This window comes from Triticum dicoccoides, chromosome 6A, assembly GCF_002162155.2.
Source record: "Triticum dicoccoides isolate Atlit2015 ecotype Zavitan chromosome 6A, WEW_v2.0, whole genome shotgun sequence".
Classification (NCBI taxonomy): domain Eukaryota; kingdom Viridiplantae; phylum Streptophyta; class Magnoliopsida; order Poales; family Poaceae; genus Triticum; species Triticum dicoccoides.
Window position 1 is genome coordinate 49,247,239 of NC_041390.1, and position 11,173 is coordinate 49,258,411.

The window sequence follows — 11,173 nt, forward strand, 5'->3', positions numbered from 1 at the left end:
CCACCATGTCTAGACCCCAAACTGCGAAAGGCCAGGCAATGGGGATGGTCTTGAGTGCAAAAGCTGGCTGGTGCGGCTTGGAGCTGAACTTCTGGCACCCTTTGCATTTTTGGACCAACTCCTTGGCCTCTTCCAAGGCAGTTGGCCAGAAGAAACCGTGTCGAAAGGCTTTGGCGATGAGTGCTCTTGAAGCCGCATGGTGGCCGCACTCGCCTTGATGGATGTCTTTGAGAATCGCTTGGCCTTGCTCTGGCTCTACGCAGCACTGGTAGACACCAGTGACGCTGCGCTTGACCAGCTCTCTGTTGACTATGGTGTAGGCTGCCGCTCGGCGTTGTATTTGCCAAGCTGAAGTTTCATCAGTCGGCAGCTCTTTGTTCACCAGGAATTTGAGGATGGGCTGGGCCCATGAGGGTGCTGCTATTTCTTCGACTGCCAGAACTACGACTTGGACGAGGGCGGTTGGGCTGGGAGGCGGCGGGTTGGAGTCAACAGCCGCTTGCTGGGTTGATGAAGTCCCCAGGCCGACTGGCATGGTCCTTGGGCCGAGTTCTGGAGTCTTCGAGTCCGCCACTGCAGTCCCCGGGCCGGGTTTGACTGTGGCAGCTTTGGGGTCTTCCGCCAAAATCCTCGTACCGACTGCCGGAGCTCTGGAGTCGGATCCAACGTCTTCGGGAGGAGCCGGCACAAAATGGAGTCTGATTCTGGTGAAGGCTTGACAGACGGCTTGAGGAGGCATTGAAGGGTGACACCGGATGGTATTGCTTGGCGGGTAGAGCCAATTCGTGGCAATGCATCTGCTTGGTCGTTGTCATTTCTTGGCAAATGGAGGAACTCCCACCCTTCGAAATACCCGCTGAGTTGATGCACGAGGAAACTGTAACTCGCCATGTTTGCATCTTTCGCGTCCCAGTCGCCAGATGATTGCTGGACCACTAAGTCCGAGTCGCCATAACACAAGATCCGGCGGATGCCAAGTTCTTTGGCAAGCCAGAGCCTGTGAATGAGCGCCTCGTACTCAGCGACATTATTGGAGGCGGCAAAGTGGATTTGCAGCGCGTATTTGAGATTGTCGCCTTTGGGAGAGGTGAGGACGACGCCGGCTCCCAAGCCAGTGCGCATCTTGGAGCCGTCGAAATGCATCCGCCAATGGGTGGAATCAGGTGCTGGAGGTAGGTACTGGGTCTCGGCCCAGTCAACGAGGAAGTCGACCAGTGCTTGTGACTTGATGGCGGTGAGGGGATGGTAGTGGAAGGTGTAGGGAGCCAGCTCTATGGCCCATTTGGCCACTCGGCCAGAAGCATCTCGGCTACCAATGATCTCGGCAAGCGGGGCTGTGCAGACCACTGTGATTGGATGCTCTTGAAAGTAAGGCTTCAATTTCTTAGAAGCAAAGTGTACACCATAGCACATCTTCTGGTAGTGGGGGTAGTTCTGCTTGGAGGTCGACAGTACCTCGCTCAGGTAATATACCGGCCTCTGGACAGGTAGCGCCTTGCCTTCCTCCTTGCGTTCCACTACAATGACCATGCTGACTACCTGGCTGGTGGCGGCGATGTACAGGAGCATAGGTTCCTTGGGAGTCGGAGCCGCCAGGACGGGTGGAGTAGTCAGCATCTTCTTCAACTGGTGAAAAGCTTCATCAGCCTTATGGTTCCACTCGAAAAAAGTGGTCTTCTTCATGAGTTGGTACAATGGGAGAGCTTTCTCGCCCAGCCGACCGATGAATCGGCTGATGGACGCCAAGCAGCCGGTGAACTTCTGCACGTCCAGCAGTCGGCTGGGTACCTCCATTCTCTCAATGGCCTTGATCTTTACTGGGTTGCATTCTATGCCGCGTTCAGAGACTAGGAAGCCAAGGAGCTGGCCGGCTGGTACAACGAAGACACACTTCTCGGGGTTGAGCTTGATCTGGAACCGGCGCATGTTCTCAAAAGTCTCCTTGAGGTCTTCCAGCAGTGTTCCACGCTTTTCCGTCTTCACCACCACGTCGTCCACGTAAACGTGGGCGTTCCTGCCTAGCTGCTTGAGGAGGCACTTCTGCATGCAATGCTGAAAGGTGGCGCCGGCGTTCCTTAAGCCGAACATCATGGTGAGGTAGCAGAAGGCTCCAAACGGCGTGATGTAGGCGGTCTTCAGTCTATCAGCCAGGTTCAGCTTGATCTTGTGATATCCTAAGTATGCATCCAAAAAACTCAACAGCTCGCATCCGGCTGTGGAGTCTATCACCTAATCGATTCTTGGTAAAGCAAATGGGTCCTTGGGGCAGGCCTTGTTGAGCCTCGTGTAGTCAATACACATTCGCCACTGCTTGTTCTTCTTTAGTACCAGGACCGGATTTGCTAGCCATTCTGGAAAGAACACTTCCATAATGAAACCGGCTGCTAGGACTCGGGCTATCTCTTCTCCGACAACTCTTCTCTTCTCTTCTGATAAGCGGCGCAGGGGCTACCTGATCGGCTTTGCATCAGATCGGACATGTAACTTGTGCTTGGCGAATTCCATCGGTACACCCGGCATGTCTTTGGGGGACCATGCAAAGATGTCCCGATTCTCACGGAGGAAATCGACGAGCTCGCCTTCCTATTTGCTGTCGAGGTTTGCACCTACGACGGCGTACCTCTCTGGGTGCTCCGGATCCAAGGGAATCTTCTTTGTCTCTTTGGCCGGCTTGAACGAACCCTCAGCCTCTGACTCTTTTGGGTTGGGCGATACCTTAGGCTGCTTGCCGGCCATCGCCACAACTCGCTCAAGGAGACGCTTCTCAGCCGTGATTACCAGGGACTCGGCCAGCCGACTACTCTCGGCTGCGCAAGCAGACGACTTCCGGTAGTCGCCAACCACAGTCAGAATTCCCCTGGAACTGGGCATCTTCATCTTGAGGTAGGCGTAATGGGGGACCGCCATGAACTTGGCCAAGGCAGGTCGGCCAAGCAGCGCATGGTATGGGCTCTCAAGATCCACCACCTCAAACCAAACAGGCTCTCTACGGAAGTGATCTTTGTCTCCAAAGAGGACGTCCATCAGGATCTTGCCGATTGGCAAGCAGGAAAGCCCAGGAACAATGCAGTGGAACACAGTTCGGCTGTTCTGAAGTTGTCTTTGCTTGATTCCTAACTTCTCCATGGTGTCCTTGTACAGGATATTGATGTTGCTGCCTCCGTCTATCAGAGCTCGCGAGAAACGCGCGGCTCGTCTGTCCGTAGCAAAGGTGGCGTCCAAGACCAAGGCATAGGAGTCCGGACTTGGCATCACTTCTGGGTGGTCAGCCCTGCTCCAGCTGATGGGCTTCTCACACCAGTGCATGAACTGTGGCGTCTCCGACGCTACTGCATTCACCTCTTGTCGCTGCAGCCGCCTGCAGCGTCGATCATCAGCCACACTGTGAACACCACATAGGCTCCATGCTCTTCAGGGTATTCGTCTTGTACTGCGCCGACTGGCCTGACGGCCGGCTGCTGGGGCAGAGCCGGAGGCGGCTGCCCAGCAGGCGGGGGAGGCAGGAGGCCATCCCCCTTGGCGATCCTGGTGAGCCAGTGGCACTTCCGGGTGGTGTGATTCGACGGCTTTGCGCCACTGTGGAACTTGCAAGGTCCATCCAAGGTCTGCTCATAGGAGAAGGCCGGCAACCAGTTTGGCTTGCCGCCTTTCTGTCGCTTGGGCGGGGGCTGCTCATCTTGTCGGGGGTTTGGTGCGACATATGCCAACGGATGGCTTATCATGGTGGGGGCGAGTAGAACGCCGCCGGTGCCTGGAAATGGGATGAGGCGAAGACATGCACGCCGGCGAATCTTACCCAGCTTCAGGGCTCTCCGGGGAGATAATACCCCTACTGCTGCTCTGCGGGGTCTCCGCATGATCACTATGGCCAAGTGTTTACACGGTTGCTCCTTGAGTTGTTTCTTAGAGGCAGGAGAGGGCAAGGCTAGCTCTCTCCTTCTATCTGGTATGGTCTAGAGCTACTGGGTTCCAACCCTTTGCATGGGTGCCCTGGGGGGTTTATATAGGCCTACCCCCAGGGGTACAATGGTAATTCGACTAGGCGCGGGCCCAGCCATCAGTGCCTCTGGCCTCCGATTTCTCCGCCGACTGCTGGGGCCCGCCGATTGGTGGGCCCCGCTGACTGGTCTGGTACGGAGCCGACGGGCCGCGTCTGCCGCGGGCGGGTCTTGCCGGCTGCTGATTACTGTAGCCGTGCTTCTGATGATGTGGGCTTGGTCATGGGGTCGTGGCAACAGTCCCGCCGCCTGGCGGGCAATCACTATTGCCACTCCCCATCACATCTTGATGAATGGTGCATGGGGCCCAGGGGAGGGCTCGGCCGACTCCCCGTGCCGACTCCTGACGGATCCGACTGGCGGTCCTCTCGCCATCTCCTAGGGTCTCACTGACTGGTGGGACCTGCTGCTTCCGGGCCGTTCAGACAAGCTGTCGTGGTCGCAGGACTCGGTACTGTGGTGATGATGTCAGGGCCGGCAGGGCAACTGTGCCACGCCGCACGGAGATCTTCCCGAGTACGGCGTGCTGTGTCCATGCCTGTCCTTGGTAAGGGGCGGGAGTGGGCTTCACTGTAGCCATGCCCCTGCCCCGTCCCCTTCGATGAGGTCATGGGTTTGTTGGAATCGACGGCCGACTCCCCAAAGCCGGCTTCTCTGGAAGTCGTCCCTGGGACTCAGCCATGAGCGGGCTGTCGGCCGCCCTACCGTCGACTCCTGAGGAGGCGGCTCTTCGCCCTGGGGTCTTGAGGGGCGCAGCCTACCCCGATGTCTTGAAAGGTTATGGGACTCGGGTTGGCCTACCCATGGCCCATTACTCCGACAGTAGTCCCCGAAGCTGGTGAGGCGCCGCGGACGATCGACCGAGAAGCCTCAACAGTTTCTCTTTCCGGGTGCTCAACACATGGTCTCTGATTGACTTCTGCCGGGCCGTCTAGAAGGAGTCGGACTTGCTCAACTCGGACTCACTCAATTCTGACTTGCTCGGTATTTCGAACGTCGTGGGGGGATTTTAAGTGGCGTGCTAGCTAAGCCTCCATGCCGCCGCCCGTTCTTGGCCTGTCACGCGAGGGCACGTGGCCAGGCCGTCCTGCCAGCCTACGCGTGCGACGGGACAGGCCCATAGGCGGGGCCCGCCACTACCGCGCCTCGGCGCCCGAGCGGATCCGCTGTGGCCCCGGTGGACGGTTGGGATTCCCGTGGAGTTACTGTGCGCAGTAACTTTACGTGGATCGTGGGGGTCGTGGGGTTGTGGGCGCAGTAAATCCCCACGTCCGCTCCCTTGGCTTCGCAGCCCACGGGGCTATAAGTAGGGGGAAGAGGGGGGCACGCGCGCCCCTCCTTCCCACTACTCCTCGTTCTCTTCCTCCTTGCTGCTCCTCGCTCTCCTCCTTCCTCTTCTCTTCTTCGCTCCGCCACACGCCCAAGCACCGGCGAACGCTGCGGCGATAGCTCGCGATGAGTTCTTCCTCCGCTGTCGCGCCTCCCCCAGTGCGCTCCGGCACCTGGGACGGTTCCGAAGTTCATGAAGACCATATTGAGTTCCTCCACCGGACCCGTCGGCTTCCCGGCAAGGATCGCGTGCAGGTGCGTCTTGCGCCGGAGGGGGGATTTCCCCCGCACCGTAGGAGGGCGAGCGGGTCATCTTTCGCTCGCACTACCTGCGCGGGCTGGGGCTGCCGGCGAGCAGTTTTTTCCGGTCCTTCCTGGAGTTCTACGGTCTCCAGCCGCACCACCTCACCCCCAACACAGTGGTGCTGCTGTCCGCCTTCGTGGCCCTGTGCGAAGGCTTCCTCGGAGTCCTCCCCACCCTCGAGCTCTGGGGGGAGTTCTTCTTCTCCAAGCTCGACACCCAGGCTGCGGGCATGCCGGCTCAGTGCGGCACTTTCATCGTTGTGCGAAGGTCGGGAGCCGACAATCCCTTCCTCTCCATCTCGCTGATCAAGTCGGTGAAGATGTGGCAGAGATCCTACTTCTACATCAAGAACGCCTCCGCGAGAGGGGACTGGGTCAACCTGCCGGCTTTCGAAACCGGCCCGCCGGCTGGGCGACTTCCCAACTGGTCGTATCGGGCCAAGTCGCTGACGCCTACGGGAGCCGGTGCCATCACGCGACTTCGAGTGCTGACGCAGTTGGAGGGTTTGACTGGTCCGGACCTGCTGGTCGCCTTCATTTCGCGTCGATTTCTCCCACTCCAAGGCCTCCCTTACATGATATGCCAGATGAGCAGGCACCGCGACCCGAGTCGGATGTGCACCAAGGACATGCCTCACGAAGAGGTGGCCTTCATGGTGAACTACCTCTCGGACAGCAGGCTCCTAGAGAACTGGCGATTCGGCAAGGAGCCGTACTCCCGCGCCAACCCGCCGCCCATGGTGAGTCGCCTTTCTTTTCTTTCTTTAAATTGTCTTCTTCTTGCCGAGTTTTGTTTTGACTAGTCGGCTTTGGTTAGAATCCCCTTCTTCACCCACCAGCCGGCACCTCGGGGCCGGCCCATGAGTTCCTCGCCGACCGGGCGGAGAGTGACGTCGATGACCCCGATCTGGGGCCGGCGGCTCTGGAAGACGACGCCGAGGGAGGAGGAGGGACACCAGGCGACTTCAGGCCTTCAGCTACATTCGCCGACTGGCCTCAAGACAACGCCGAGGGAGAAGTCGCCCCTCGCCATCGGCCAGGTGCCAGCCAGCCTGGCGCGGGCTCTTCTGCCGCGCTGGGTGCTCCAGGCGGCGGGAAGAAGCGCAGGGCCGTGCCGACCTTGTTCGGCAGTCGGCCAAAAAAGCCCAAGGGCTCGGCTGCGGCGACCCGTCGGGACGATGTCACATCCCTAGTTCTGGTATGACCTAGACCAGCTAGCCATTTGTGCATCATGTTTAAATTCCATTTAAAATTGAAAATGGGGATTTGTGAAACCCTCGGAATTATTTCTGGAGATAACCCAGATAAAAATTGCTCCAAAAGGGTCCAAGAAAATGTTCATGTTGCTCTCTGAAAATATTGGTCAGAGTTAAAATTCTAACAAATATTTTCAGGAGCTCATAAATATTTATTTTGGCCATTTGAAATTAATCCAGTAATTAGTTGCGTTGGATAAATATTTTTATATATACAAAATATTGTCCAATATTTCTGAATTTTGGTGAGGGGCTTTGGAGTGGTCGAACTAGTCCCTACAAAAATTTACAGAATAAAATAAATTGATTTAGTATTATTACTAAATCAAAACAAAGGTCAGAAATTAGAAAAGAAAACAAATAAAGGAAAAACCTTACCTGGGCTAACCTGCGGCCTGGCACTGCGCCGGCCCAGCTGTGCTGGCCCAGCCCAACTGGGCATCGCACCGTCTCTCACCTCGCGCCAGTAGGCGAGGCGCGTGCCCGGCGCGCGCGTGCGCTCCGCACGCCACGCGAGCTGCCTGCCTGTCCTCCCCCTCGTCGCCCTGGCCTCCCTGGACGTCGCCACGATGCGCCGCACCTCTCTCCCTCTCCCTCGCTCTTCCTCCTCCCCTGTTTCTCTCTCGCGCGAGCATCACCGAACAAGCCGTCGCCGCCGCTCGCTGTTGACGCGCTCCCCGCCGTCCCCTCGCCCCTCCTTCGAGTCCACGAGCTCCGCGCCGTCACCTCCTACCTCTCCGTCGAGCCACACGCCTCGGTAGGCCCTGGAGCATCGTCATCGCCGTCGTCTTCAAGCTTCGGCTGATGAGATCGCCGTCATTGCTCCGGCTGCCCCAAGCCTTCCCCGAGCCGCTTCGAAGCCTGCTGCATCCTCTGTGAGCCACTGCGTAGATCCCCCCTCTTCCCTAGCTCGATTTCTTCCTCTAACAACGACGTCGTCGGAGCCGAGAGCTCTTCGCCGCCGTCCATGTAACCGTCATGGCCGCTGTCACCTAGGGCCGCGACCGAGCACACCACCGTGCTCAGTGCAATGCCAGGACCCCAAAACCCTCACCTGCTGCTCATGTCGTGCACCATAGCCCCTTCTCCCCTCCCCGCCGAACTCCGGCCGCTGCCCAAGTGGTCGCCGCCGTCGATTTAGGCCATCTCCGGTGAAATGGAGGGCACCAGTGGATGCGCGCGAGCACCAGCTCCTCGGATATGGTCTTCGCGGCCCATTTGGTCGCCGGAGACGAGATTCCGACGCCCTCCGCCGTGTTCGGCCTCGCCGGCGGTTAAACGCCGATGGGGTTTGACCCCTTTGACCTCGCAGGCCCGTCAGGTGGGCCCCATGGGTCAGGTGATTAGCTTAAGGCTAATCACCATTTAACTAAACCTGACACTAACAGTGGGCCCAACGCCACTAATTTTAATTAGATTAGTATAATAACCCCATGTTAACTAACCGGTCACTGGCGTGTGGACCCCACACGTTAGGTTTGACCTGGTCAGCTCCGTTGACCTGCTGACCCAGGCACGACGCAATGCTGACGCAGTTATTCTTTTCCTGGAATTATTTTTAAACAGGAAATTCCAGAAAATGATATAAACTTCAAAAATTCATAGAAATTCAACTGTAGCTCAGATTGTAATAATTTATATATGAAAAATTATCAGAAAAATTCAATCTATCCATCTGTACCATTTTCATGCATGAAAAACCATCTATACATGCTGTATATATGAAAACACACTTATGGCATATTTAAGAGCTTAATTTGGAGTTGTATTTGAACCCTTGGTTCAAATGGACTTCAACCAAATAAATGCTAGATGCATTAACTCAAACAACATCATGACATCATTACCATGTTCATGCATCATAATGTTGCATATGCTTGTGTTTTGATTTCCGACATCGTTCCTTCTCGATAGGTCCTGCTCCAGAGAGTGTTCGAGAGTACCTGTCTGAGGAGCAGTGTTCCCCCTGTTGATCTACCAGGCAAGCAACCCCCCCCCCCCTTGTTCATTCCGATACAATCCACTCTCTCGCTCCTGCTCTCTTTTATTGCATTAGGACAACAATGATTCAACTGCTACTTTATGTTGCGGTAGTTGAACCCATTCCTCTGCATGACCTGTCATTGCCACAGTAAATAGTTGAAACCCACTAGCATGTGTAGGAGTTGTTTGAGCCATGTGGTGTTCCTACCATGCCATGCCTGCTATTGCTTAGAGTTGTGTCAGGTCTGATTCATCGGGAATGAATGGGAGTGCTATGATATGTTCTGGTGCTAAGAGTTAAGCGTGTGAACACGATTTGGTAAAGGTAGCGGTGAGAGGCCATGTAGGAGTACATGGTGGGTTGTCTCATTGGGACCGTCCTTAAGAACTGAGTTCTGTGTAAGTTGTCCAATGACTAGCTACTACCACACATTGGGCTCCGGGCGCTCCAAGCTCTCTCAACTTATTAACCGCCTTGAACTCTGTCCAGGAGTTGCAAATAGTTTCTGGTATTTGTAGGTAGTGCTATTTTTCTACTGAGTGGCACCCGGCAGGGTGGACTTGGGACAGACTAGGCACACGTGGCCCGGTGTACCGAGTGGCACCCGGATGGTGGGCTCGAGAACCCTGTACACATCGTTTGGGGCCGTGAGCAAAACCTCGGCCGGATCTCCTTGCGGATGGAACCCGAATAGGCGATAAACCTGGACTAGAGTCTTGCGTGGTTAGTCAGGTCGTGGCCGACACCCTCGCCAGGCTTCCGCTTGAAGGTTGCCGAGATACATGACGTGTACATGGTGATAAGTGGTGAGAGCGTGTGTGATGAAGTACACCCCTGCAGGGTTATCATGATCTATTCGAATAGCCGTGTCCTCGGTTATGGACTTCTTGGATGCTTACGTGGTACATAGACAACTTGAAGTGGATACACTAAAATGCTCAAGATCAGTGTGAGTGCTATGGATGGCCTTCTCGTAGTGAGACGGGATGAATCCATAGTAGTGTATTGATGTGGTGATTAGTGGACTCGTGTGCGCTGCCTCACCTCAAAGAAGTTTCTTGTAATCGTAGAACATGTTAGCCACTGAGTCAAAGCTGGCTTGCTGCAACTAAACCCCACATTACCTTCTTGATACAAATGCATATATGATAGGATCTGATGCAAGTCTTGCTGAGTAACTTTGTACTCAGTTGCTTTATTTATGTTTTTGCAGCAGAGACTTCGGTCTTACTAGTAGTTCCGCTTGGACTTCGACGAGTAGCTTGCTACCTCAGCTACGGTCCTGTACCCTTGGGAGGGTCTTGTAGATAGTCAGGCTTCTCAGCCTTTTCCTTTTGTAGTTGTCTGTACTCATACATGTAATGCTTCCGTTGCTTGTATGCTCTGAATGATGGGTCAAGTGACCCCTATTTGTATTTATGCTATGTGGCTCTTCTGAGCCTTTATCCATACGAGTTTGCGTTATGTTGTGATGCCATGTTGTACAGCACATACTTGCATGTTATGCGTACGTGTGACGTGTATTGCTATGTGTGGGATCTGACAATCTAGTTGTTTATCCTTGGCAGTTCTCTGATGGGGAAATGTAGTCTAGTGCTTCCTTGAGCCATAGTTGTCCGCTACAGCCCGGTTCACCGGAGTCCTGCTAGCCCAGCACTACTGCTCAGGACACTTGACTGGCCGGCGTGTGTTTCACTTCGTTCATGTGTTTGTCTCTTCGGGGAAATGTCACGTGGTGACAACCGGAGTCCTGTTAGCCCAGTGCTATAGCCCGGATTCACACGCTGCTGACCGACATGCTCGATGTGAATCATGTATGCCTGTTCCCATAGGTTAGTGCCGCTTTGGGTTCACGACTAGCCATGTCGGCCCGGGTTCTCTGTCATATGGATGCTAGCGACACAATCATATACGCGAGCCAAATGGCGCAAACGGTCCCAGGCCAGGGTAAGGCGACACCCGTCGGGATACCGTGCATGAGGCTGCAAAGTGATATGAGGTGTTACCGGCTAGATCGATCTGATTTGGAATCGGGGTCCCGATAGCTTTGGTATCAGAGTCTGACTTCCTGTAGGATTTCCAAGCCAACCTGGTCGAAGTTGAGTCTAGAAATTCTTTAGCTATATAGGGGAATTGATTGTGGAAGGGAACGTAAGGCTCTTTTTACTCCTTATGCCTCATGCTTTCTGATCTGAGTCATCCTATCTTTCCTACGGGGTTAAGGAACTAGGCTTTCTCTTCCGTCTATCAGGATCATGTGTTACTACTCCATAGTCTCTAAGGTTTGGTTGATCTGAGTCATA